We start from the raw sequence: 6728 nt of genomic DNA, 5'->3' as shown, positions 1-6728 counted from the left end.
TCACAGGATATCAGTCCTACTGCTTCTCACCACCAGATGTCACATTGACTCCCATGAAAATTTAGTGACTAGCTTTATTGAAGAGATTCAGAAAATTATAAAAGTTAGAAGTTAACCCTATAATTTGTCTACTTCAACATACCCATGGAAATAGTTCAGAAAATAACTGCAGATTATTCATAATTTATGCAGTTTAATAACTTTTTCTTGCTGGAGATATAGGTATACAGACATACTGATGCTTTCAATGGAACAAGTCTTATTGAACTCTGTAGGGTTGACTTCTAAATGGAGCTAAGATTGTACTGATAGCCTCATCTTTAAAGTTTCTTTTCTTTGATTGATTGATTGATTGATTGACTGACTGACTGAATTATTCATTATATATGCCATATGCAAAGCCATAGATTATATTTTCATCTGAATGACTTCACTTATTTGGAATGATTGCTGGACTAGGTCCAAATAAAAAGAGAAAGTAGAAATGGGTGACAGAGACAAATTATCAAAAGGAGGAAAGGCATATTGAAGTCATATTATAAGCAGCCCAGAGTCACTGTAACTTTGAGATGGACAGACTCTAAAATAAATAACTAAATAAATATATGAAGTCAGGTTTTGCAGTGCGAAGTTGTCCTGAGTATATATGAATCCTGGGAGGTGTTTGGCTTGAATTGAAAACAAGGAAGCATTTGCAAAAGACTCAGACAGGCAGCTTCTAATTCGCATAAGAGCAGGGGGTTAGGGAGTGATGTAAACACTTGCAAGATTCTGTTGTTATAGCCAAAATTAATAACATTAATTTTAACCATGTGGAGTTCATTTCTTGGTATGGTCTACATAGTGGGGCTGATTTACATGAAGCATAACCAGAAGAGAAGGTCAAAATTAGGAAGATATCAAACATTACAAAGCAAGTCCTGCTTTTTTATATTGGTTGGTGTTGCATAGATGTAGTCCTCAATTTATGATCACAACTGGGACTGGAACTTCTGTTGCTAAGCAAGGTGGTCAATAGCTGAGTTGTACTCAATTATGCAACCTTTTTGCCACAATTGCAAAGCAAATCACTGCAGTTGTTAAATAAATCACATAGTCATTAAGCAAATCTGGCTTCTTCCATTGACTTTGCTTGGGAAGTCAGCTGGGAAGGTCACAAATGGTATACACATGACCCTGGGCACTCCAGCCATTGTAAATACAGGGCAGTGGTGGGTTACAGGCGGTACGCCCTGGTAAGGACGTACCGGAGCCTGCCCTGAGCACTGGATACTGTTCCGGTAAGGTGCTCTGGAGGGCCAACCCACCCACCCAAGCTCCTTACCGGTCTTTTAAGTCTTCGACACTTCTGCATACGCACATGCCGCATACAGCACCTGCGCGACGCTCCGCTGAGCAGCTGGAGCATCGCAGAGGTGCTAAGATGGACGCTGCCGGGCCTGTTCCAACCATACTGGTTGGAACGGGATCCAGAACCCACCACTGATACAGGGGTACTTGAAGCTCTCTGACCTTGGTTATTTTATTGCAGACGTTTCATTACCCAAACTAGGTAACATCATCAGTGGTAGTAAGGAGTGCTGTTTACTGTCAGTTTATATTCTGATGACTTGCTTGTCACTGTTGGTGGGGATAGTCTTAGAGATTCTTTGGTTGGGCTGTTTCAGAGGTGGTATTCAGCAGATTCTGACCAGTTCTGGGGAACCAGTAGCGGAAATTTTGAGCAGTTCGGAGAACCAGTAATTACCACCTTTGACTGGCTCCGTCCCCATCTATTCTCTGCCTCCTGAGTCCCAGCTGATTGGGAAGGAATGGGGATTTTGCAGCAACCTTCCCCTGGGGTGAGGAGGGAATGGAGATTTTACAGTATCCTTCCACTGCCACGCCCACCAAGCCATGCTCACAGAATCAGCAATAAAAAACTGAATCCCACCACTGGGCTGTTTGCTTCTTTGGCAGTTTCTTGATTGAGGTATTGTTTACTTGATTGTTGGTCTGATGTTAACCTTGGAGTTATTCTATGCTGGGTGCTAATTGCTGGTGGAGAGGTGCTTGGGTGTCTTTCTTCCTTTTTTTGGCTTGTTGATTATCTCTTTTCCATAGTCTACAGATATTGTTTGTGTTAATGTGGCTATTGATGGCTAATTTGTCTCTCAGACATCTTTTGCTTGATTTCAGATTTAGAAGTCATAAAGTGCAGGCCTCTATAAATAATTTTGTTACAAAAATGCAGAAAGCCACTAAGAAATAACTGCAAACTAGAAAATGCAGGCAATTTTTGTAGTGAATTCAAAATTCAGTCTTTGTATCTCTTTCTCTCATAGGGCCATACATTCAAGGTGTCCCACTTGTATGTGGAAAGAAAGATTTTGACCTCTTCCTTGTTACTGAAGTGGTCCAGTCTTGTGGTCAGATTGCTGACTTTTGAGCTTGTCAGTTTTAATTCTCACACCATGTGCATATTTTTTTCTCCTTTCAAGGACAGTGCAATACGATTTGAAGCAACTACCTATGAACTCATACTTTAAAATGACAGATTTACTTGATTTCAGTTGGGATCATGGCACTATAAGGATGTGTGTTAATGCTTCTCCCCAAACCATGTTTCTGGTTCTAGGGCAGGACGCAAAATCCTTCTGGGCCAAAGTGGTGGATGAATAATTCCAGAAGGACATAAACTGCATTTTATTAATTTTTTAAAAATGTAATTAAAATTAAATGTAATGATATGATGAACTCTTCCAGGCATGTTTTTGGCACTTTACTCCTTTTGTCCCATCAAAAACTGGAATTTGATGAGGCATTTTGGCATGCCTTGTTCAAGATTATCAAGGGTCATGTGTACCTCCTCAGATTGTTCACCTTTATTCTAAGCCAAAGTGGAGCTGGGGGATTTCTCAGATAATATCATTTAATAAGATCAGGCTTTTTTCTTTTTCTTCAGGCTTTGAAAATGAAAAGTTGAGAGTCAAAGGCAGCCATCTCTCTCAGTCTTCCCTTCCTACAGACACACTCACACAAAATGTGTCTCATTAGAGCTGGTGTGAAAATTGTCCTCTAAATGATTTGGCATTGCTGTGTGCCAGCCTGTGGACAATAAGAGGGCAGATGGCGAAGGATGAAGGGTGGTGTTGAAACAATAGTGGTTAATTCAAGGTTGTTTCCTGGCCTGCTTTATGCTCTCCTCCCATTCTTGGCCATGGCCCCATCCTAGGCCTTGTCCCCTGCTGGGAATCAGAACCAAGTCAGCTGGTTTCCAGGATAAGAGAGTCCACGAGACAAAGGCAGATGGCAGGAGGCGCCAACCTCAGCTCCTGCCCCAGACTGAACTTTGCGATCAGGAATCCAACGGAACATGAGTCACCACCCCCCTCATTCTCTTATCCCCCAACCCACAAAAAGCAAGCAGGGCCCAAGAGAAAGGAGCATGGAGCAAATTGGACAACATTCAATGTATCTTCTGCATCCCAGCCTTACTGCCCTCTCAACCCCTATTTCACCCTCAATTTCTCCCGTCTGCCCTTTATTCTTAGCCCGGTAACAGTGACTAATGTGTTTTATGAGACTGAGCTTCAGCCTTGTTTTATGGAGCAGCAGTGTGGGTCTGAGCCATTTTACTAAGCCAAGTCCACATCCTTAGCTCTTGACTCAGAAAAACAGAGCTGCAATTACTGTTTCTAATATGTGTTCACATTCTTCAGCTTTTTGAATCAGTCCACTTCTTAGTCGAAGTGATGACTCTTCTAACAGGCAATTCATATCCAAGAAAGAGGGCATAATAATTCCTTATTCAGTCTTTGGTCTCTTTATTTATGGACTCTTTGTACTGCTTGCTGTAATGTTTTCAGTCTATATTTCATATAGAAAAGCAGTTTCTGGCTTTAGTTGATAGAAATGAGCCTTCTTCTCTTGATAATAATAGATGGACAAGATTTGTATTACAGATCAATAACAGGAACACTTTGGATGGGAACCTTCTCCTCCTCCTTTCCCAATGAGTCTGATTGGTTCAAAATAAAAACCATTTAAAAAACAATACAACGTAATGATGAACAAGAATAAAAATAATAGATATCAATATAGCAAAACCAGCCGGGAGCAAAAACCAGCCCACACAAATTAAAAAGGGGCTTCACTCACCCTCACCAAAGATTTGGTGAAGAGCTAGGTCTTCACTGCCATTCAAAACAATGACAGAATAGGAGCCATGTGGCTCTCAGGGGAAAACCCCATTCCAGAAGGAATATGCTGCTACAGAAAATTCCAAGTACTCAATAGGTGGCATTGTTTAATTGAAGAAGCACAGAGCTTTCCAACCTTCCATATTGAATCAGCTGGGCAGATGCTATGGGAGATAGAGAGTCACTCAAATAACCAGGCCCTACATCATGTAGAGCTTTATAGGTGATGACCAGTGCCTTGAATCTGGCAGCCAGTGAATCTCATGAAGCAGGAATGTTTACATGAGCATACCAGAACCGGCCCATCACTACCCATGCCATTGCATTCTCTACCAAGTGGAAGTTCCAGTTGATTTTTAAGGGCAGCCTCATGTAGTGTGTGCTGCAGTAGTCAAGCTGTAAGGAGATCAGAACATGAGTGACTGTCTGAAGCACCTAATGATCTAGAAAGGGGTGCAAGTGGTACATCAGAAGAACTTATACAAAGACATTCCTGGCCATAGTTGCTACCTGCTTACTGAACAGGAATAGTGAGTCCAGGAAAAAAACCCCAAATTATACATTTGAATGGGGAAATGTTATCCCAGCCCAGATTAAAGATGAAATATCTCCAGATCTAGGTAGCCCTAACAACCACAACCATTTATTGTTGGTAGGATTGAATTGGAGACAGTTCTTTTCCATTCAAACCCATACAACCATAGTAAATGTGGACATCACTGATTTGCGTGCATAGTTGTTTTTTTTGTTATCTGATTAGAATATCCTCTCATTGGTAAGGAAAAATAAATTTGGGTTCATTAAAATCCTTTATTTCCTACTAAACACCAGATCCCATGAGTCATTCCAACATGAGTAGTTTTGGAGGCCTTTCGTGAGATTAGTAATTGAAAACAAAGTGGAGCAAAACTCCTAGATTTGGGTGACAATCTGATAAATTCACGCCACATTGGAGGATTCAAATAAATAGAGCTCAACTTTTGATTACCAGAACAACTTGTCCAATGTGATTTCATTTATACAATAGCATAACTGATGAAAACCAGACAGGGTCTTAACTAAGCCATTACGAAAGTAGGTTCAATCATAAATAATTCCTGATTTGCTCTCTAGGCCCAGGACACCAGGGATCAATCATTATTCATAACTGGGAAAAGTAATAGCCTCTCTTCCCAAAGAAGTTGGCTTTCAATTATCCCTATCATTTTTTTTAGAACTTAAAACTGAGAATCTTCTCTAAAATAGCATTGCTCCCAACCCATATTTCTATTTTCCCTTTAAACATTTTTTTTATTTTACATTTAAACATTTCAAAAGGAATTTTATTGATGTGCAATACAGGTAGTCCTCGACTTACAACAGTTCTTTTAGTGACCATTCAAAGTTAGAACGGCACTGAAAAAGGTGACTTATGACCATTTTTCACACCATTGAAAATTTAGATGCTTGGCAACTGGTTCATATTTATGACCATTGCTCTGTCCCAAGGTCATGTGATCCCCTTTTGCGACCTTCTTGCAAGCCAAGTCAAGGGGAAAGCCAGATTCACTTAGCAACCGGGTTACTAACTTATCAACTACAGTGATTCACTCAACAACTGTGACAAGAAAGGTCATAAAATGGGGCAAAATTCAATTAGCAAATGTCTCACTTAACAGAAATGTTGGGCTCAATTGTGGTGGTAAATCAAGGACTACCTGTAGTATATAATCACCTATTGAGTGTCCAGAATGGCATGAAGTTTGTTAAGTCCTGTTTCTGGGCCTTTGGGCTGCAAGAGCTAAAGGGCATTGGTTCCTAGTTTCCCTAGAGCTCAGCCAAAGGATGAACCATTTGGTAAAACCAGTATATCAACAGCTACCGCAGTATTGGGAGGCTTAAATTCATTGGCAGCCTATCCCAAATAGCCATTAGCTTCTTGAAAGGCTCTGTCAACCAATTTCTAAATTGCTCCCACTTCCAGTTTGTAAAAGAAGGCTTCTTCATTCTGGAATAAACTTCCATAATTTTTACTTCTCTTCAGAAGTTGCCAAAACACAATTAAACCCCCCCCCACACACACTTACTTCTAGTCTTAGAATATTTAACTATAGTGAAACTTTCCTAATTATTTCTTTTTCTCCCCGCTAGCTTTTGTAGGAAGTTATCACCTAGCCCTCTCCCAGAAAAATGAAATATCCTAGGAAATATTGAAAAGGCAGAATATTTCTCTGGATGTGAAAAGAAACATGTTTTAAAAGATAGAATAACTGCCTGCAGCTTCCTGCCCATCCCCCTTTGTCAATGAGCCCTTAAAGCCTGAGCTAGTCCACTTTACATAATAAAAAGAGTTCTCCCCTTCAGCTCCAGAGTGATGGGATTAAGGCATTACCCAACTCACCACGTGGCATCTGAGAACTCAACCAAACCTGGATTCAAAATGCAGCCTAGAGAGTTGCCCCTGCATTGCCCCATGGGAGTCTGACAACCAATCAGAGTACAAGCTCAAGATCAAAGGCCAGAGAGGGCATAAAACCGGGGACTCAGCTTCTCTTCTTCCTTCCCTTC

This window comes from Thamnophis elegans, chromosome 1 (assembly GCF_009769535.1).
Source record: "Thamnophis elegans isolate rThaEle1 chromosome 1, rThaEle1.pri, whole genome shotgun sequence".
NCBI classification, from domain to species: Eukaryota; Metazoa; Chordata; class Lepidosauria; order Squamata; family Colubridae; genus Thamnophis; species Thamnophis elegans.
Note: the sequence above shows the minus strand (reverse complement) of the source record.